This window comes from Engystomops pustulosus, chromosome 3 (assembly GCF_040894005.1).
Source record: "Engystomops pustulosus chromosome 3, aEngPut4.maternal, whole genome shotgun sequence".
In the NCBI taxonomy this organism is placed as follows: Eukaryota; Metazoa; Chordata; class Amphibia; order Anura; family Leptodactylidae; genus Engystomops; species Engystomops pustulosus.
The window spans coordinates 128,020,474-128,043,782 of record NC_092413.1 but is presented as its reverse complement, the minus strand read 5'-3'; the positions used below and the strand labels follow the sequence as shown (position 1 = coordinate 128,043,782).

The 23,309-nt window shown below is 41.9% G+C and overlaps 1 long non-coding RNA gene across 2 annotated transcripts in view; it reads left to right on the top strand.

Moving 5' to 3' along the window:
• The first annotated feature begins 8 nt into the window (after positions 1-8).
• LOC140121915 (uncharacterized) overlaps positions 9-23,309 on the top strand; it is a 24,983-nt gene continuing 1,682 nt past the window's right edge. The window contains exons 1-3 of one of the 2 annotated variants that reach the window (XR_011854219.1): positions 9-262; positions 2,727-2,938; positions 13,550-13,633. This is a non-coding gene — a long non-coding RNA (uncharacterized lncRNA). The remainder of the gene's footprint in view (positions 263-2,726; positions 2,939-13,549; positions 13,634-23,309) is intronic. The other variant, XR_011854218.1, reaches the window with a different exon arrangement.

Sequence of the window (23,309 nt, the reverse complement as noted above, 5' to 3'; positions counted from 1 at the left end):
TGACGCTGTTTATTTTTGAATTGTGCAGGGAGCGCTCTGCGCGCTAATTTACACAAAGCGCCATTTTATAGGAGATAGTTTCTCCTGTACTCGGCAGTTACAGGACAAAGCACCAGCGTACAATACGGGAAGGTCCAGCGAGCGATAGTCCTAATATAATATCATGTGTTGTGTGTGAGGGAAATCAGGTGTAGTTTCTATAGTTTGTTTAAAGAATTCATCTTTTGTGAGCCATGGCTGCTGTGAGAAAGCCATAAGTAAGGTGACTCTATACAAAGTGTAATTGTGTCCACAACCCCTTGTTACATATGCCAGAAATGGTGGCTTCACCTTAGCGGTTTTTTTCCACACCAGTCATTTCTCACTGAAGCCATTCTGGCTTATGGACACATATAGATTGTTGTTATCTTCCTTGCTGCAGTGATTTGTCACTCATGCCTTACTAACCCAATCAGAATGGGTCAGTAAGGCATCAGTTAAAAATCACTGAAGCCAGGAAGAGAAAACCAATCTGTGTCTATAAGCCACTGATGTGGAAAAAAACGTCAATGTGAAACCACACAGCCTGTTTTACCCGCTAAGTATGGGTGGTTTCACATTTGCAGTTTTTTTTCCACATCGGTGATTCTTCGGTATAGTATAGTCCTTGCAAAATGTAGAAGTTGGTTAAGTCTGAAGAATTTAGAGGAGGAGACTTCGTATTTAGTGATGATCTCATTAGAAGATAGAAGCTTGCCCCCTGCAAATCAGGTGTCACACCTGGATAATGCCCTTTGCCACCCACCACCAAAAGACCCCCAGCTCTAAACCTGGGGGGAAGGCAGGATTCTGAAACAAGAGTAATAAAAAGGAGGGATTGGATTGGAGTTTGTGTTGAAATCTGAGGGAGCACCAGATTTTTATAGAATGAAATGAGAGTGGTTATAGGGTCTGTAAGGATTGGGGTAGGGATCCTGTTATCAAGAACAGACTTGGTAGGGACATGGGATAAAGTAGTTGAGATTCTAAGGAGATTCATCTTGGGGTATTTTTAAGAGTGCCAATAGTAGTGAATTGTGCTACTTGCGCTGCTTTGTAGTAGACGGCAAAGTTAGGCAGCGAAAATCCACCCGGGTGTTTATGCTTAAAGGGGTATTCCGGGAATATGAACGTCTGATATAAAAACACATGATGCTATACAGTCATGGCCAAAAGTTTTGAGAATGACACAAATATTATATTTTCACATTATCTGTTACCCTCTGGTTTTTATGTGTGTTTGTCAGATGTTTTTTATCACATACAGAAATACAAGTGCAATCATATTATGAGTAACAAAAGCTTTTACCGACAGTTAGAATGAGTTAATGCAGCAAGTCAATATTTGCAGTGTTGACCCTTCTTCAGGACCTCTGCAATTCTCCCTGGCAGCTCTCAAACAACTTCTGGACCAAATCCTGACTGATAGCCGTCCATTCTTGCACAATCAAGGCTTGCATTTTGTCACAATTTGTTCATCCACACGTCTCTTGATGATTGACCACAAGTTCTAAATGGGATTAAAATCTCAGTTTTGTTCCCTGTGCCATTTAGTTATCACCTTTGCTTTATGGTAAGGTGCTCCATCATGCTGGAAAAGGCATTGTTGTTGGGAGAAGTTGGTCTTGGAGGACATTCTCGTACCATTCTTTATTCATGGATGTGTTTTTAGGCGAGACTGTGAGAGAGCCGATTCCCTTGCTGAGAAGCAACCCCACATATGAATGGTTGCAGGATGCTTTACAGTTGGCATGAGACAAGACTGGTGGTCTTCTCCGAACAAGCTGTTTTCCAGATGTTCCAAACAAATGGAAAGGGGATTCATCAGAGAAAATGACTTTACCCCAGTCCTCAGTAGTCCACTGTACCTTTTTCAGAATATCAGTCTGTCCCTGATGTTTTTTCTGGAGAGAAGTGGCTTCTTTGCTGCCCTCCTTGACACCAGGCTTTGCTCCAAGAGTCTCCGCCTCTCTCCTTGAATTCCTTGATGATATGATAGTTTGTCGACTGAGGTGCAATCTTTCTAGCTGCGATACTCTTCTCTGTTAGGCCAGTTTTGTGTATTGCAATGATGACTGCATGTGTTTCTTTAGAGATAACCATGGTTAACAGAAGAGAAACAATGATGTCAAGCACCAGCCTCCTTTTAAAGTGTCCAGTGGTGTGATTCTTACTTAATCGTGATAGATTGATCTCCAGCCCTGTCCTCATCAATACCCACACCTGTGTTAATGGAGCAATCACTGAAACAATGTTAGCTGCTCCTTTTAGGGCAGGCCTGCAATGAAGTTGAAATGTGTTTTGGGGAAAAAGTTCATTTTCTAGACAAATATTGACTTTGCAATTAATTGCTGTTAAGCTGATCACTCTTTATAACATTCTGGAGTATATGCAAATTGCCATTGTAAAACCTGATGCAGTAGACCTTGTAAAAATTGACATTTATATAATTCTCAAAACTTTTGGCCATGACTGTAAATAAATGAATATAACAAAAATCAATGTCATCTGTCACAAAAAGGAGCTTAAATAGTTTGTTTTTATGTTTCACAAAATTTTATAGCCTCTCTAAAGAATGCAGAGTTATCACCAAGATGGCCACCACTGAAAATGACCACTCCCAAGATCCTTTGGTTCTCAGTAACTCCTCCCACTTATGCTCTGCTCCCAGTGGTGATCTAACAGGTTTTCTTGTTCTGTTACCATAGTAATGATGTGTAACTGCCATCGCGTCACTGAGATGATGTCTCACCACAACACTTGCCATACTGGATGCACTGCAACCAACTGACTACAACCAAACATAGCGGTGATCACACGACCCAGGCAGGTGCAGCACATGTGATGTGGACGTGTGACCAGCGGCCATCTTCTGTCCTGTGTCTTCTGCGCGCGGAGGATATCAACGGAGTGATTAAAGGTCCAGTAGCATTTTAATTCTTCATTACATTGTATGTCCACAGCATTTTTCTGCTAAGGGGAGCAACATTTTAAATAACTAATTGCATATTAGCTTATATTTTAAGGACCCATTTGTATATGAATTATGCTGATTCATGGAATACCCCTTTAAACACAGAGGAAAGTACTATACTTTTATTGTTCTATACTTTACTATACTATACATTTATGTTTATTGTTCCATACAAATTTAGATATTTGAGAATGGATAAGTTTTAATGTTTTATTGCATGCTATTGTTTAAACCCTCAAAGGGGTGTTCCCACGAAGACAAGTTTCTTAAATGTACTCAAGATAACAAAATAACACATTCTCTAATTCAATGTTATTAACAAAAATACAGCATTTCACAGATATAATTAAAACTTCTCTCTATCAGTCCTGGTGTACACAATTTTGATTGCTCCTGGACCCGACCCTGTATCTTCTGGGTAGGCAGACATATTGTTCTTCTGTCTGATGCTGCACTGAGCTAAGCTCCTCTCTGCCTCCAGCCCCCACCCTTGCATTCCAGGACGAACTCACACAGACACACGCTGAATTCTTGCCGGCAAGAAACACATCACATCGTGAGAAAAGTAAAGCTAAAGACAGTAGTGTTGGGTATTATGGCTCTTCTTAGTGAGCTGGCTCATTAGGCTCCGCTCACTAAAAAGAGCCGGCTCTTTTGGCTTGGAATGGCTTCCTATTAAATATATATTAGGGAGCCTCAGTCCAGCCAATAACCCCATGCCACTCCACTTTTGTGGGGTGGGGTTAAGGGAGCCATCCGCTCACTGGGGTGAGCAGCCTCACGTCATTCATGAACAAGAGCTGGCTTGTTCGTGAAATGCACATCACTGGCAGGCAGATAAGGTCCTTATCCAGGGGAGTGGAAGTCAGGCATGTTCTGTAGTGCTGGTCAGTAGAATTATATACCACACAGTATAATGGGGGTAGGGCTTAGAAAAATAGCAAATATACTATTGGGCTGAAATAGACAGATGGCAAATTAGTATTGGGAATGGCAGGTGAAATCTGCCAGATCTCAATGAGCGCATCAGGTTCTTCATATCCCTCCAATAAAAAAAGCTATGTATTTTGCTCTATTACCATACAAGGAGAAAGGTTATGTATGGGTTTAAAGCTACAAAAAAATACTGCACATTTCAGAGTGGAGAAAGTTCTCAAACTTAAAAAGATGAGAGAGGCCAGTAATTAACATCATAGGTAGACCTCAACTATGTGAAAACAAATCCAGACAATCACAAGGTCTAAATAAAAAAAAAAATATTTGCAAATTATGGTGGAAAATTAAGTATATGGTCATCTACAAACAAGATTTCTTGCTCTCTAACTTTAAGAGGCTCCTATGTCCTCGTTGGGCAATTGTATGGGATATCATCCGTTACTTGGGTTCAGAGGGATTCTTTGAGGGGAGGGGGGTGTAAAACACCTCATGTGATAAATAAGATAGCTAAACACAGGAAGTGATGCGTAAATGGCAGAAAAAAAGTGAAGTCCTGTACGCTAGCCAATTGGAACAGGCTTATCCTAGTCCACTATTCTTGCTGGCTTGGTGGAAGACAGGGGTGTTATTTCTTTGTAACGCGTTACTGAATGTTAGTTTTGCTTTACTGTTTAAAGGGAGGGTTTTGTCTGTGTGTTGTCTCTCACTGCCGGTCCGGGTATCTAGGCCTTCCTATCTCCTCTTGGATTGGTATCTACAATGTTTCATGTCTCTCCCTTATAATTTGAAAAAAGGATCCCAGTTTAAGCTACTCTTATGCATCAACACATTAGGTTGGTAACTTGCAACGTAAAAAGGACTGTGCTCCCCTAATAAGGGCAATTCTAGGCCATCAAGAAACACATCTAGAGGATGTTGATTTTGAAAGGATCAATAAATTATAAGTGGCCCAGGTATTTGGATTGGCAGCGACCAATAGAAAAGTGGGGATCCTAACGTTGGTTAATAAAAATCTAGCTATACAGGTTCTGACACATGTTATGGATATAGAGAATAGGGTATCCTGTCTGTCTTTCTCATATCTAGGGGAGACCTATGACCTATATAACGTATATGGCCCCAATGGAAGATCTTTTTTGCTAAGCTAGAGGAGGTAATCCTTAAATCTACTTCCACACATGTGATTGTGGGATGTAATCTTAACGTCTTGCATAATATGGCAGAATACAAACGCACAATTCACCCATTGACATGCCCTGTACACACAGAAGATCGGTTTCTGCCTATGTTTTTGGAAAAGATGAACCTGTGTTATTTCCGATCGTGCCCCTGTAGAGGCTTATTATGCGGATAAGAATCTTAGAAGTTCCCACATGACGTGGCTGTATCCGAGCTTCCTCTATAGGGTTGAGGGTTTTATATCCTTACTTAGAAGTTGGTGGCAGGAGTTCACCTCTACGCATCAACGACACGTTGAAGACCCCAGCCTTTATTGGGCATCAGCTAAAGTGATGGTCAGGGGATAATGTCAAACTTCTTATAACTAGCTAACAGCTCCAGGAGGCATACTCTATTTTCATTCAGACCCGTCAGCGAAGGAGAAGTGGTGCAGGCAAAAAGGGAATTTGATAACTGGTGTTTGGAAAGCATTTACTGCTCGGAATGGGAAGTGGAGCTATATAATATGGGGACAAGGCAGGGAGGCTCTTAGCCAAATTGGCTAAAGGGAAATATACAATCCCACATTGTGAGCTCTATAGGACCCATAGTTAACTCAATGTTTAGAGATTTTTATAGGGATTTATACCAGGACAGTCCTTTCAATATGAGAAAAGGAAGATATTTTCTTGACAAGGTGTAATCACGAGTGACGAGCAGGGGGCAGGTTTGAATGCGCCCATATCGGAGGATAAAGTGAGGAGTGCGGTGATGTCTTTAGCGGGAGGGAAAGCACCAGGGTTGGATGGCTACCCTGGTGCGTTCTACAAGGGGATGTGCGAGAAGGTGGTGTCTCCACTGACTAGATACTTTAACTAAGTAATGGAAAAAGGAGTGGTTAGAAGAGACACAAAGAATGCATATATCAAGTTGTTGCCAAGGCTTGGGATAGACTTATTAAACCTCAGATTTTCTAGACCGATCTCTTTGATTGACATAGATATGAAACTGCTATCAAAGATCTTAGCTCTGCTGTCGGCTGTGGTGGGAAAATCCCAGGTGAGCTTTGTAAAGGGACGGTCTGCGGTAACTAACATTCACAAAGTTCTTGTGGTTTTGGATAGGGTCCAGTGCCATCTCCAGGAATCAGAGAGACCAACCTTAGTAGCCTTGGATGCCGCAAAGACATTTGATAATATCAGATTGGAATGGCTGGGGATGGTACTGGACCATTTGGCACAAATTAGCACACCAAGTTTCCTATCGCTCCCCTTCTCCTTGCAAAAAAGAACTCGCCAGGGATGCTCCCGCTCTCCTTTGCTTTTTGATATTGCATTGGTGCCTCGCAACTTTGAGGATTCATATTTATACGAGGCTATACATATTAGAGAAGCAGTAGTTAAAATGGTGTTATTTGCGGATATATTATTGCTATCAAACCCCATGGGGCAATTGCCCAATGTGTTCTCAGCCATATGAGACTTTGACTCTGTATCCTGAAAATTCCCCAATGTGGGAAAAAGGGAGGTGCTAGAACTTAATGCATCCGGTAACTCTAGGGACTGGGATATATCTGGGTATTAAAATACGTAGGAATCTGGGATCCTCGTACAAACTGAACTACCCCCCACTAATATTAAAAATAGTGGAAGAAATGGAAAGATGGCATGATCTACCGCTTTCGCTCTTAGGCCATCTAGTGCAAATTATGAGATTCTCGAAAAGCTAGACCTTGCCACTCTAGTTGCAACACATGGAAACCATTAGACACAATAGGGCTTTTACACGATTTATTTGGAGGGACACAAAGCGCGAAAACCACTTCATAAGTTGCTGCTCCCAAGGGTGGAATGGTGGTTTAAATTTTCCAAACATGAGTGGATATAACTTAGTGTGCCTATTTAAGCATATTTAAGCCTAGGCTCTTCTGACTCTAACTGGGACTTAAAAAGAGATCTAGCTGCTCCATGGGATTTGATGGCTTTTGTGCACACTAGATGGTCCGGAATGCCAAAGGAGGTGAAATCTTCCATCCCGTTGAGGTATACCATAATCATGTGGAAACATGTAAGGAAAATTTATGGGCTAACCATTTTGTTATCCAAGCACAAGTTAGTTGTTGACCAACCATCCAGTTGCCCGGGCAGGGTCATAGGAGAGTGTGTTTGGAATGGGGACAGGGGACCAGCGAAGTCTAAGGCATTAATGAATGAATAGTCACATGGGTGGTTAACCCCTTAAGGACGCAGCCTGTTTGCAGGTTAAGGCTCGCAACTTTTTTTTGAAATTTGACCAGTGTCTCTTCCTGTGGTAATAACTTTTGAACACTGTTACTTATCAAAGCGATTCTGAGGTTGTTTTTTCCCCACATGTTGTACTTCATTTTAGTGGTAAATGTTGGCTGATAAGTTTTGCGTTTATTTACAAAAAAAAGAAAAAAATGATGAATTTTTAGAAAAATTTGCCATTTTCGAAATTCAAAATCACCGTGTTTTCAGGCAGATTGATTTACCACCTAAATAACTTGCAGAATAACATTTCCCATTTGTCTACTTTTCATTTTCATAATTTTTGAAATGTTTGGATAATTTATTTTGACGTCACGCCGCCTACAAATTGAATAGCGATTTTCCGTATTTTCGGAATTGACTATTTTGGGGATAAATACTGTTTGAAATCAAATTTTACATATTTAGCAACAAAACCCCCTATATAACCAACCCATTTTCAAATCTGCACCCCACAAACTATCAGAAACAGCACTTCCAAAAATTGTTAACCCCTTGAGATCTTCATAGTAATTGAATCAAAATGGCGGTGAAATTTAGAATGGTCAAATTTTGTCGGTTATACGTTCATTTAGCCCTAAAATTTACACATTTCCAAAAGATAAAAAGAGAAAACTCACCATAAAATTTGTTCTACAATTTCTCCTGAGTGCAGCGACCCCCCACATGTGGACATTACTTGTGTTATAGGGGCACAGCGAGGCGCAGAAGGGAAGGAGCACCCTGCAGCTGCCAGGATTTTAGTTTTCTGGTTGCCCCCTTTTGAAGGCTATAAAATGTTCGCTTTTCCGTTATTGGGGCCATGTGATGGCATTTTTTTTGCGGGACGAGATGCTTTTTCCAGTGTTACCATTTTGGGGTTGGTATCACCTATTGTTGAAAATTTTGGAACTTTTTTTTGAGATCATGAGTAGAAAAGCATCAATTCTGTACTGGATTTTTTACTTTTTTTTTTTTTTTTCGTGTTCACCGTATAGCCTAATAATCCTGTTATCTTTATTCTATGGGTCGATACCATTATGGGGATACCAGACATGAATATTTTTTCTTATGTTTTACTAAATTTGCCAAATAAAACCCTAATGTGGGGAAAAATCTATCATTTTTGCATCGCCGTCTTCCAAGTGGCATAACATTGTTACGTTTTTGGCTACAGAGCTGGTTGATGGCTTGTTTTTTGCGGGACATGTTGTTCTTTGCAACAATATCATTCTGGAGTACATATGTTTTGTTGATCACTTTTTATTGCATTTTTAGTGGGATATAATAGGTAAAAATCATAATTTTTGGCGGGTTTTTGACGTTTTTTTTTTTACGGCATTCATCATATGGGTTCAATAGTTATTTAATTTTATTCTACAGATTGTTACGGACGCGGTGATACTATATATGTGGGGTTTGTGTTATGATTTAGACTTTTTTGAGCGTTATATGTCTCTTTATATGTTTTGGGGCTTATGGGCATTTTTAGTGATTTATAAAGTAATTTTTTATTGAAAAACATTATTTTGTACATTTTTTTACATGATCCACCATGGGATATGAACAAGCAATCATCTGATTGCTTGTTCTTGATAATACTCTGCAATACTAATGTATTGCAGGGTATTATCAGTGCCAGCCTATGCAGATGCATAGGCTGACACTTTGCCTTTAAGATGACGTCACAGACGCCATCTTAAAGGTAAACCCTCCAGGCTTCTCTGGGGTCCCGATCGGACCCCAGAGGAGCCAAAACAGCGATCGGCCCCCCCGAAAACGGTGCGGGGGGGCCGATCGTGGGGTAAAGACCCCCAGAAGGCAAGTTAAATGCCGCGGTCGCGTTGACCGCGGCATTTAACGGGTTAAACACCCGCGATCGGAGCCCACTCCGACCGCGGGTGTTAGCCGGGGATGTCAGCGGTAAATTACCGCTGAAATCCCGCGGCTAACGATGCCTGTTCGGCTGCTATGCAGCGCTGAACCGGCATCGGCTCTGCGACGTAGCTGTACTGCGCTGAGCGCTAATCGTCGGAAGCTGCGCAGTACAGCTACGGCGCGGAGCGCTAAGGGGTTAAAGCTTTTGAGACGAGCACAAAATATAATGGGTGATAAATATAAGGAAACAGAAAAGGGTGATAAATATAAGGAAGGAACTCTCTCATCAGACTTTTGAAGAACTTCTCAATATTGTTCTGCCTCAATATATGATATCCTTCCTATATACCGTTATGCGACAACATCTACGGGAAAGGGCAAAACCTGGTTTATTTAAGAGATGGGAGGAAAGGATGCAGCTCCTCAACGGTTATTCTACAAGGATGGGCTGCAGTCATGTTATTATTAATGAAAAATGGAGGGAAACTTACTTTAAATTAATGTACGGGGCAATTTATGGCCTAAATAAGGGTAATTCTTGCGGTAATAGATGTATGCCATACAATGCTTTTGTGAATCTCAACTGGTCAAGATTGGAATTTGTACTTGCACTGTTATTTGTATTGGTTTTCTTCTTTAATATAAGAAAAAATGTTTGGTTAAAAAAAAAAATGAATGGGGCCACGTATTGTGAGTACAAACCTACTTCCATCAGCAAGGGCATTGAAGATGAAACATGGCCTAGCCAGTCTCCAGATCTCATAGAAAACCTTTGGAGGGAGTTGAAAGGCCATGTTACACAGCAACAGCCCCAAACATAACTGCTCTAGAGGAGATCTGCATCATGAAGGAATGTGCCAACCTTGTGAAGACAGCGGTTACTGAAAATAGTTGACCTCTGTCATGCCAACAAAGGATAAATTATTGTGATGAATTTTTGTTATTGACCAAATACTTATTTTCCACCATAATTTGCAAATAAATCCTTTAACAATCAAACAATGTGATTTTCTGGATCTGTTTTCACATTTTTTCTCTCATAATTGAGGTCTACCTATAATGTCAATTTGTCTTTTTAAGTGAGAGAATTTGCACAATTGGTGGCTGACTAAATCCTTTTCCCCCCACTGTATTTACATTTTATGCTGTACAATTTTGTATGCTACTATAGTATATTAGAAAGAATCGGGAGAGATAGCGGTCTTCTGTGTATGGAAGTTGTTCATCTTGCAAGCCTTCTGCCTGCACACTTGCTACACCTGCAAACATTCACAGGTTTTCGAGCAAATTTGAAACTGGTACAACGCTAGGGTCAGACCATGATTAGGAACTGAAAATATTTTTCTACGTTCGAAACGCGTTGGTCTGTGTACCACACATGCACTTTTTGTACTTATGTTGCTTATTGCTAACCGCCATGGTTCCGGTGGATGGAAGAGCTTCCTTGTTCAACCCCCCACCCCTTTCCTGAGCACATGTGGCTACATGTTTGATTTTCTGCTATAGGTGTGCTGACATTCCCTCCTATGTGTTATATTGAAGCAGGCAGGGCCTGGCATAAAGTGGTCTGGAAGAACAGACACTCGCTGGATACATCAGGAGGTCTAATACACGTCGGCAGGGGGTGCAGGCATTCAAAAAAGTTTTTTTTCCCCACAAAAGAATTTTATGGTGCGAATGTAGATTTTTAAAAAAACCCTATAAATTTCTTTTTAAATAAAAGGATTAATAAAAGCTCATTAGTAGGACAAATGAGACCCAAAATTAAAGGAAACCTACCATCTGAAATCTACCTCATAAAGTTGCTTCATAGAGCCCCAGCACATCTGTATAGTCACGGGTGCTCCTGCGACCCATGTCCCGGATCGCAGACGCACCTGTGCCCCTCTCTGTGCGCCCGCTCCCAGCGCGCCCCGGCACTCTTAGATTTAAAGGGCCAGCGCACCGCCAATTGGCACGGCCATTTCCTGGATTTAGATATAAGCCGGTCTTTCTCAGCATTCCCCGCTGGATCTTCGTGCTATATGCCCAAGAGTAAGCTTGCTCCCTTGCCATATATCTGTGTATTGATCTCCCATTGTGACCCTGGAGCTGTTCCTGTTTACGCTCCTTTTCCCGCCAGTCCTGACTTTCTGCTCTGCCTCTAACTCTAAACCTCTGCCTCTTGACCTCCTGCCTGTCCCCGAGCACAAACATGCCTTCTGACTCTGTACCTCGCCTTGGCTGCCACCGTGGGCAAAGTTGCACTTGTGGAACGACCTGGTGGTACCACACACCGCAGAAAGTCCAACCCGCTTTGCAGCGGGCTCTGGTGAAGACTGGGTGGCACTTAGACTTCGGTCCCAGGCATCGGCTTACGTCATCGTGTGCGGTGGTCCAGAGGGTCCACTACCCCTGAAGCCTAACAGTCTACCCCAGAAGCCTGACACATATTTTGTTTAAAAACTTATAATAAACCAGTACCTAGTAAAAATTGAATCTTATTTATGCAAGTTTTCTCTAGAGGCTACACTGAGGCATGGAGTAGCGGCGCTGTGGAACAGGAGCTATGGCTACTCCATGTTCTTTCAATCTCTCTTGATCCCCACTACCATTCTTTTTTCAGAACACGGCTACCGGAAGTAGCTCTGCAGTAGCTCTAGCTTCAGAGCCGAGGCCCAGGAGCTTGTAGCTGTGCTCCATTGTCTGCCAAGTATGCGCAATAGCTCTGGCTTTGCAGACGAAGGTGTGCAGCTACTGGTGCATGGAATAGCCATAGCTCCCACTCCACAACACTACTCTACACCCCTATAGCCTCTAGAGCAGTGATGGCGAACCTATGGCACGGGTGCCAGAGGTGGCACTCAGAGCCATTTCTTTGGGCACTCAGACCATGGGTCCAGGCAGAGTTCACCAAATAGGACCTAATCCACCTCCAGTCCCAGGCAACTTAAGAGATGCTGCTCTCAGCGCTGTTTATATGCAACATTTCATTGTCTGTTTGGAACTGCGGGAAAAGCGAAAAGGTGTTGACAGAACTGCATTATCTTTGGAGGCCATCCTACTGGACCCACCATTCTTTATCTACAGAGAGACCCTGTAAAAAAGTTACAACCAGAGTCTGCATTTGCGTTCCTTCTTTCAACTGTATTGGTAGCCTCAGGTGGTTGATACGATTGAAAGATGTGGAACAGGCAGCAATAAGTTACTGCTTAAAATGCCACGTTGGCACTTCACGGTAAATAAGTGGATATTGGTTGCAGTTTGGGCACTCGGTCTCTAGAAGGTTCGCCATCACTGCTCTAGAGTAAATTTGTAGATAAAACATTTACTAGTTTCTGCTTTATTAAAAGTTTAAACAAATAAGAATGGGGCTGAGGCTCTATAAGGTAACCTACATCAGATCTACCTTATTAGCTAGATCCCAGATGGTAGGTTTCCCTTAAAGGACATCTACCACCAGGATGAAGGATTGTAAACCAAGCACACTTACATACTGGTGTGTGCCCCCTCTGGCTGGACCTGTTCTTTTCTAGCTTCTTAAGACCTTGTTTTTATGAAAAAAGGTTTTACAAATTATGCAAATGAGCCTGAGGGGCTCCAGGCTCCATTGACATCTGTTGAGCCCGCAGCCCCTCAGACTTATTTGAATAATTTTTAAAACCTCATAAAACTTTAAGAAGCTAAAATAAGAGCAGATCCTGACAAAGGGGCAGCAAACCAGTGTATCATTGTTCTTGGTTTACAATCCTTCATCCTGGTGGTAGATGTCCTTTGAAAACTTAAATTTGTAAAAAAAACAAGACAGTAAAATAAAAAAGTTATAGAAATTTCACATTTCACTGGCATGTAAAAGTAACAACCGCACACAATCTGCTTTTGTAATGAATGCATGTACAGGTGTTTTTTATAATATAAAACAAATACAAAATAATTTATTTTACAATAGTTAAAATTGCACATAACTTTTGGTCATAACAAGAAACCTTGAAATAACAATAATACACCTAAATACAATTAAGGCCAAACAAAATGAACTGTTCATGTGGCAAAAGAACACTCAGGAATATTAACTAAAGGTTTGCTTAGCTAATGCTATTTTTGACCCATTGTGCAGCGGCCTATAGACACGCTCAAATAGCAGTGTACCTTTCTTTCTTGTGCAAACTGCTTTGAAAGGATTTCCTTTAACAATGGTTATGGTCACTTGGTGCTAATAATGTAGAAGAGTGTAGTAAAAGGAAAACAGTTGAAAGGACTGCTGGGTGAGTGTTTTCTTTTATTTATTTTTTAAAAAAAGGGCATCGTAAGATTATAGATATCCTTTTCTTTATGACAGGTGCTCAGCTTTGGTATACATATTATCAATTGAAGAAATAGAAGACCTCATCTACCAAATTTATGTTGGCTTTCAGGTGCAGAAGTAAGGAAAAAGCATATTAGTTTCTATAGACAGCTGTTCATCAATTTTGATACAAGAGGACAGATGCTTTTAAAAAAAGAGCCATGCTTTATAACAAAATATAATCCACAGGGATTATACATGAGCTTCAGTTACTCTCATGGGTTTAGGAACATGTCCTTAGACAGATTTTGTTATCCACGCCTAAAAGTTCTCAAAAAGGTGACAACAGCATAGTCAATAATAAACAAGTTCATACAATGACCCCTCATGTATTATTTATGATATATTTACTTGTTAAGGGCCAGAAAGGGAACTTGTGCACTGAATAACACCCTTGTGGCATATCATTGTAGGAGACGTTTGCCTTGGCCGGGGGGGGGGGGGGGGGGAGATCTGAAGAATAGTAAAAAAAAAAATTATTTACATCAATAACATCACAAATATTATTGTGACCAATATTATTTTTATAGCAGCCAATCGGTAAGATCCTTTTTTTGCTCATTGATGTACACTCTACTAGTACGGCGCAAGCCGGGTCCCGGTGCATTGAGAGGGCTCCCGCGCCGAGCCCTCTACATTTCCGGTAAGTCTTTGCTGCATATTGCACATGGAATGAATGAGGAGTAAAATCCCCATATAGTTTATGATAGGATCGTACAGACAACCTAGGCTTAAAGTACCCCAGGGAGTCTGAAAAATAGTAAAAATAAAAAAAGTTAAAAATTATAATAAAAAAAACTAAAAATTCAAATCACCCCCCTTTCCCTAGAACTGATATAACTATTAACCGGTTAAGGACCAGGCCCTTTCCTGTTTTTTTATTTCCATTTTTCACTCCCTACCTTCAAAAATCTATAACTTTTTTATTTTTACACGTAAAAAGCTATGTGACGGCTCGTTTTTTGCGTAACAAATTGCACTTCATAGTGATTGCATTGAATATTCCATGCCATGTACTGGGAAGCGGGAAAAAAATTCCAAATGCAGTGAAAATGGTGAAAAAACGCATTTGTGTCGTATTCTTGTGGGCTTGGATATTACAGCTTTCACTTCACGCCACAAATGACGCATCTAATTTATTCTTTGGGTCAGTACGATTACAGGGATACCAAATTTGTATAGGTTTTATAATGTTTTCATACATTTACAAAAATTAAAACCTCATGAACAAAATTTTTTCCATATCGTCCCCCATGACGGCCCACCTGGAGGTTGACCCCTTGACCTCTGTAGGGACAGGAAGCAGAGAGCTTAAATTCCCCCCCCCCCTTGCACTCACATACCAGTGTCTTCCTGTCCCTACACAGGGCAGGGAGTGGAGAGAGCTCTCCCCGTCTCCTCCAGGGGGACAGTCAGGGGGGAGTATAGGTGCGGGATATGTCCCTACATCCTACCTGGTCCCGGGCCGCGAGCGGTGCATAGCGCATCCTTCCCTGCCTTGGTGGGGACCTTCGACCGGCTCTGTTGACGGCTCCGCAAAGCCAACATCACCCGGATGCGTGCAGGTGTAATGGAACACTTCCGGGTGTTCCAAGATGGCGACTTCCGGCCAAAGAGTGTCGCACCGGAAGTGACGTATCGCGAACACGAGAAGCCGGCGTGAGTATGTTTGAAATATCAAGCGGGCTCTCACGTTGATCTGAGGTCTATGCTTCTGTCGCCATCAACCGTGCACGCTACGTGGAACAGGTACATTATCTTAAAAATTGAGTATGCTTTCCTTCAGTAAATTTAATGGAGAATTATTATCTTTTTAGAATATAGATCTGGTGCCTGGATTTCTAGCTTACTGAGCCTTCACGTTTATGTACGCTAATAAGGTCAGCCATATGTGAGCGCATATATATCTATATGGTATTGCGGCTATGTAATTGCACATTCTAACGTTTGTTATGTTTATGCATACATTACAATTGGCAGCTCCTAGTCCTCTGCAATGGACATCATTGTATCAGACCCCCCGCCTATAGCTCCTGTGAGTGGTTTCGGGGTGTCTAGTATGTTTGGGATTTCTTAATTCCACATTACATGTAGCCTGTCTACAAAATCTGGTTTTGTTCTCCTTCTTTTTGGTAGGAATCTAAAGAGAAGGAGAAAACAAAAGAGCTAGAGAAAAAGAAGGCACAATCACGCAGATGTAATATGTGTTTCAATAAGCTCTTAAGTAACTACAAGAAACCTGTATGCAAAGAATGTTTAGACAATCTACTCAAAGAAGAGAAATACTCCTTTATGGAGGAGATGAGATCATTCATTAAGGGAGAAGTCCAGACATCTGTGGCGGCTTCTGTGGCTTCCATTATTCCCCAAATAGTACCACCTAAGAGGCCCAAGGGAAGCTAGTACATCCTTTTCCTTAGATATGGATGTTTCTCAGTCTATAGCAGCTACTAAGAATGAACTATTTGGCATACTTAGAGCGAAAAAGAAAAGAGTGTTTCCAATAAACAATACACTTAAGGAATTGATATTGGAGGAATGGAGAGAGCCTGAAAATAGAACTTCTGTTTCTAAAGATTTCAAAAATCGTCTGATACTTGATGAGGAGGAAGTAAAAAACTGGAATGCTACACCCAAAGTAGATGTCCAGGTGACTAAAATCACGAAGAAGACTGATCTTCCATTTGAAGACGCCATTCAGCTTAAAGACCCGATGGATAGAAAAGCTGATAGTTTATTAAAAAAAGCATGGGAAGCCGCCATGCTTAATTTAAAGTTGAATATAGCCACGACTTCTGTTTCCCGTACTCTCTTTTTCTGGCTATCAGAATTAGAGAACCACATAAAAACTGGCACCTCAAGGGAGATGCTGTTGGATACTATTCCTATGTTAAAGTCTGCTACAGCCTTTATTGCGGATGCCTCGGCAGAGGGAGTAAGATTCAGCGCAAAAGAAAGTGCCTTGTCAAATTCAGTAAGACGTGCCATTTGGTTAAGACAGTGGAGTGGCGATTGCAGATCAAAAGCCAAACTATGTAGTCTTCCCTTCCAGGGTGAATATGTATTTGGTGCAGAATTAGACGCTATTCTGGAGAGAGCGGCGGATCGTAAAAAAGGGTTTCCTGAAACAAGAACAGGTCAAAGGAAACAATCCTTTCGTGACCCAAAAGAGAAGAAGTTTCCGTACAGAGGTAAAGGCAAACAAGGTAGATGGAGTTATCCCAAAGGTGGAAGAGGAAGAGGATTCCTACTCGGCTCCAGTAACTCAACATCTAACTTTAGGAAACAATGACGCCAGAGTGGGAGGAAGACTGCTCCTTTTCCGTCACCATTGGACCCAAATAACCTCAAACCCTTGGGTCTTAGGGATTCTACTAGACGGTTACAAGTTAGAACTGACTTCTCTTCCTCCCAACAACTTCATAATAACAAAGCAGCCGTCGCAATCACTAACCACCAGCTTATGGCAGGAGGTCCTGAAGCTGAAGACCATGGATGTGATATCTCCAGTACCCAGACAATCACAGGGGAAAGGTCATTATTCTCCTTTATTTCTCATAACAAAGCCAAATGGAACGTTCCGTCTAATCTTCAATCTCAAAAATTTGAACAAGCATATTCTTTACAGGAGGTTCAAGATGGAAATTATATGCTCAGCCACCCCATTAATTCCGACAAATGCGTTCTTATGTACCATCGACCTAAAAGACGCATACTACCATGTACCAATCTATCCACCATCTCAGAAATTCCTCAGATTTGCAGTAGTCACTCCAGAGGGAGAAACAGCTTGTTTTCAGTACAAAGCTCTCCCGTTCGGGATCTCGTCTGCCCCAAGGACCTTTTCAAAAATCATGATAGAAGTAGTGGCATTTTTGAGATCCAAGAAAGTGGCGGTGATTCCATACCTGGACGACCTACTGATAATGGTCAGACAGAACAGGAACTTATACAGCACAGGAATCTGACGATTACTACCCTGCAACAACTAGGCTGGTGCATAAACTGGGAGAAATCAAAACTGACACCCAGCAAAAACACAATATTCCTAGGCACACTTCTAAGCACATCCTTACAGATGTCATTTCTTCCTCCCGAAAAAAGGGACAGACTCATTCAGAAGATACACCACTTCCAACAACAGGACTGTTGCACAATAAGAGAAGCCATGAGAATGTTGGGGCAGATGACGGCTTGCATACAATCTGTTCAATGGAGTCAAAGTCATACTCGAAGATTCCAGTGCTGGATTTTAGAGGTTTGGGACAAGAACCCCCACCATCTAGACCAGAGTATCCAACTACCTCCAAGAGTCAAAATGTTCCTGAATTGGTGGACAGAAATGTCACATTTAATGAAAGGAATACCTTGGCATCCATGGCCAATCAAAGTAATCCAAACAGATGCCAGTCGGTCAGGTTGGGGTGCAAATCTAGGAGACAAACTTCTTGAGGGTCGGTGGACTGTCTCCATTCAAAATCGGTCCTCGAATTACCGAGAACTAAGAGCGGTATGGGAGACCTTGAAAAACAGTGCCTCAGAACTAAGAGAACATCATGTGAAAGTCTATTCAGACAATATAACAACAGTGGCTTACTTGAAGCATCAAGGGGGCACAAGGAGCAAAGATCTCCTGGAGTTATCAGAAAAGATTTTTTGCTGGGCAGAAAAACATATCCTCTCGTTGAAAGCGATCCATCTAAGAGGAGAAGACAACAAGGTGGCGGATTTCTTGAGCCGGAATCACCTAGATCAAAACGAGTGGTGTCTGAACGACAATGTATTCCAAGAGATAACCAAGGTTTGGGGTCATCTGACGATAGATTTATTTGCTACCAAGACCAATTCCAGAGTAAAAAATTTCTACTCGCTGGACAGCACCGGGTTAGACCTTCAGATGGACGCATTCAATCAGGTTTGGGACGCTCCTCTTATGTATGCCTTTCCTCCTATTCCAGTGATTTCCAGAGTCATACAAAAGATTCGGGCAGACAAGGCTACTGTAATCCTAATAGTGCCATACTGGCCGAAAAAGAACTGGTTCCCAGCCTTAAAAGAAATGGCCCTAGCGGAACCGATACTTCTGCCTGTCAGAGAAGATCTCCTATCCCAAGGTCCCATCTATCACCCAAACCCTCGGTCTCTCAGTCTCTCGGCCTGGATCCTGAAAGGTCATTACTAAGGTCCAGAGGTCTTTCAGACAAGGTAATAACCACCATGAAAGCAAGTCGTAAACCAGTCACCTTTGCTATTTATAATAAAATATGGAAAAAGTTTATGTCATTTTGTGGTTCAAGTCAACCTAACCAAACATCTCCGAATATTTCCCAGATCCTAGACTTCCTGCAGTCCGGATTTGACAAAGGGTTGAAGACCAGTACCCTCAAAGTCCAGATTTCAGCTCTAAGCGCTTTCTTTGATCATCCTTTGGCCGATAACAGATGGATCAGCAGGTTTGTGAAAGCCACATCCAGACTGAGACCAAATTATATACAGAAAATCCCATCATGGGACCTTTCTTTAGTGCTTAATTACCTTACTGGGCCACCATTTGAGCCAATGGAAGATGCTAACATAAAGGACTTGACCCAAAAATTGACCTTCCTAATAGCTATAACATCCGCTAGAAGGTTAGGGGAGATTCAGGCGTTGTCAATTAGAGAGCCATACTTGAGAATCTCTGAGGATAGAGTTACTTTAAGGCTTGATAAAACCTTTGTTCCCAAAGTTTCTTCAGAGTTTCATCGAAATCAAGAAATTTTCCTTCCATCGTTTTTTCAGGATCCAAAATCTCCAAAAGAAGCTACTTGGCATTCCTTGGATGTGAGAAGAATCTTACTGCATTATATAAAAAACACGGAATCATGGCGCCAAGATTCCAATATTCTCCTTCAGTTCGGCAACAAGAACAAAGGAAAGAAAGCATCCAAAGCCTCTATCGCCAGATGGATTCAGCTGGTCATCAAAGGAGCATATGAATCCCAGAATCTGACTATTCCTGAGCGAGTCAGAGCCCATTCAACCAGAGCTATGGCTGCCACATGGGCAGAAAAGAGGGGCGCTTCCATCGAGGAAATATGCAGGGCTGCCACCTGGTCGAGCCAATTAACCTTTGCCAAACATTACAGACTGAATGTCCAGAATACCAAAGAATTAGCCTTTGGTAGAAAAGTCTTGCAAGCTGTAGTCCCTCCCTAAGGAATTATTTGATAAATCTCCAGGTGTGCCGTCATGGGGGACGATATGGAAAATGGGAATTATTCTCACCGTTAATTCGGTTTCCATTAGTCCACCATGACGGCCCATGTATTTTTTCCCTCCCCTAGAAATATATGTATATATATATTGTTATGCTATAATGATATATTGTTGTGTTATAGTGTATGTGAAATTAACATGCAATAAAGGGGTTGCATCCACTGCCGGTGTTATTATTTGGAAGACACTGGTATGTGAGTGCAAGGGGGGGGGGGAAATTTAAGCTCTCTGCTTCCTGTCCCTACAGAGGTCAAGGGGTCAACCTCCAGGTGGGCCGTCATGGTGGACTAATGGAAACCGAATTAACGGTGAGAATAATTCCCATTTTTTTTTATTTTGCCGTCTTCTTGTGCTTATAACTTTTCCATACTTCGTTGTATGGAGTTGAGGGTGGTGTCATCTTTTGTGACTTTTGATGATGTTTTCAATGATATTATTTTTAGGACTGTACGACCTTTTGATCACTTTTTATAGAATTTTTAATTTTTTTTTAAATGGCAAAAAAGTGCCAGTTTTGACTTTGGACGCGATTTTCCGTTACGGGGTTAAACGCAGTGAAAAACCATTATTATATTTTGATAGATCGGGCATTTTCGGACGCGTCGATACCTAATGTGTTTATGATTTTTGCTGTTTATTTATATTTATATCAGTTCTAGGGAAAGGGGGGCGATTTGAATTTTTAGGTTTTTTTAATTAATTTTTTATTTTTACTATTTTTGAGACTCCCTAGGGTACTTTAACCCTAGGTTGTCTGATCGATCCTACCATATATTGCCCATGCGCCGCCATCACTTTGAAGCCGCCGGCAGCTTTGCCGGTGGCGATCAGCAAGAAAACACCCGCGATTGGTGCCGCCACGATCGTGGGTGTTACCGGTAAGCCTTTGCTGCAATATGCAGCAGAGACTTACCGGCTATGGAGAGGGCTCGGCCCGCGAGCCCTCTCCATGCATCGGAACGCGACCGCCGCCGTGAATACACGGCGGGTGGTCGCGAACCGGTTAATAAACAGTAAAAATCATAAACACATTAGGTATCACCGCGTCCGAAAATGCCCGATCTATCAAAATATAATAATGGTTTTTCACAGCGTTTCACCCCGTAGCGGAAAACAGCACCCAATTCGAAAATGGCATAAAAAATGGCATAAAAAATTATTATATTATATATATATATATATATATATATATATATATATATATAAAAATCTATAAAAAGTGATCAAAAGATCCAAAAAATTATTGGCCCCAGAAGATGACAAAATTTTTGTACAGGTGGTTTTAATTTTGGTAAATGTATGAAAACATTATAAAACCTATACAAATAAAGTAGACATGTCATTTGGGGCGCATAGTGAAAGCTGTAAAATCCAAGCCCACAAGAAAACGTTGCTAATGTGTTTTTTCACCATTTTCACTGCATTTGGAATTTTTTTCCCGCTTCCCAGTACACGGCATGGAATATTAAATACCATCACTATGAAGTGCAATTTGTTACGCAAAAAATAAGCCATCACACAGCTTTTTATGTGGAAAAATAAAAAAGTTATAGATTTTTGAAGGTGGGAAGTGAAAAATGGAAGTGAAAAAACTAAAAAGGGCCAAGTCGTTAAGGGGTTAAAAATGGTTCTATTCCTTCATTGGAGTCCAGCTGTGTTTAATAAAACGGATTGGAAACTGATAGGAAAGGCACACTTGTCCTGCAGGTTCGTTCTTTTGCAGGCTTTTTCAATGTTGAGAACAATCATCTGCTGATTGCCAGGTGGCGGCACTGAGAAGAGAGCCCTGGAAGCACACACCAGGGCTCTCCTAAGCCATCTATAGCTCAGCTGGTAGAGAGTAAGGCCTGTTCCAAACTTGCGAGTGTGATGCGATGAACTCGCATCACACTCGCAACGCATGCTGCCGGGATCGCACGGCCCAAACGCTGCGCAGCGTTCGGGCCGTGCGATCCCGGCAGCATGTGTTGCGAGTGTGATGAGAGTTCATCGCATCACACTCGCAAGTGTGGAATGGCCCTAAAGCTGCAGAACTAAAATAGTAATGCTTAGTTTGCCAATTCAATTCCAGCTTGGAGATTTTTGTTGGGATCTTTTCATTTTGCCCATTTTAACCCTGTGGCAAACACTTTTCCACTGCACTTCTTTGCTTCCATCTGAAGAACCTTCTTCTTTCATTCTCCCAGTAAGGTCCACTTGTGTGCTTCAGGAATGAAAACTGACCAGGAGCTCTTAATTAAAAATTGTGGCTGAGAACTACCAAAATTAGTCTCTCAAGCTGCAGCCAGAAGGAAAAGAAGACTACTGTCAAGGGTGCCCCTGCGACGCATGTCTCGGGTCGGAGGTGCATCTGTGTGCCAGCTGCAGCCTCACTTACCTCTCTGGGCTCCAGTGGTGTCTTCCGTGGCTCGGCGTGCATGTCCCTGCCTCCTAGGGCAAGCGTGCATGCCGGCTCCATAAAGTTTAAAGGGCCAGTGTACCGCTAACTGGCTCTGACCAGTCGTTTAACTGTTAAATAGCCCGTCTCTTCCTGTGACCCCTGCCGGATCTTTGTGCCTTTATGCCATTGAGGAAGTATGTCTGTGTACTATCCGTTGTGACCTCCTGCTACATTCCCAACTTCAATTCTCTGCCGCCTGTTCTGACCTTCCGATACGTCTCCGATACTGTGCCCCCTGTTCTGACCTTCTGCCTGAATACGACTCGAGATTTTGCCTGCTGACTCTGTACTTTGCCTTGGCCACCAGCACAAGCCAGCTGCGCCAGTGGAGCGACCTGGTGGTATCCCACCGCAGCAAGTCCAACCCGCATTGCGGCAGGCTCTAGTGCAAATGGGTGCCACTTAGACTCCGCTCCCAGGTGTCGGCTTACATCATCGCTCAGCGAATCCACTACCCCTAAGCAGTGGGAGCAGCTTATTGGTGAGATTTGGCTAATTCAAACATAGTAGATGGACATAATGTAGGTAGCTAGCAGGGGCTTCTTCCGAACCTTCCGCTGCGACTATCTGCAGTGGCTTGCTGTGGTGTTGGAGAAGCACATTTCCATAATGCACATTTGTGGGGATGTAGTCCCAGGCCCTTGACACACGAGGCGTTTTCCATAGCTTTTTAAAAAAATTTATTTAAAGCATCTTTGCTACCTTTGATTTCAAACACTAAAAACTTAATCAAAATACTTGATTTGTGTTTTGTCTATTGTTTTTTCTAAGGTCTGTGTGGTAGCATTTTTTGAAAATAGTTGTGTTTGAGGTCTGCGTTTTGAAACACTGTATCACATGCAAGGGGAATTCCAAGCAAGACATAAATCCAACAGGCCACTGCAATCATTTAAATACCAGGAGACACTGATGTATTACATTTAAGCACACCAAGTGTTGTTTTGAAAGTGCAAACATGCAACAATACAACCAAACATTAAAAAAAACAGGCATGCTTTCAAAATGCAACCTGAACAACACCTGCATCACTGACCTTAGGCTAGCCCAAAGGTGTTG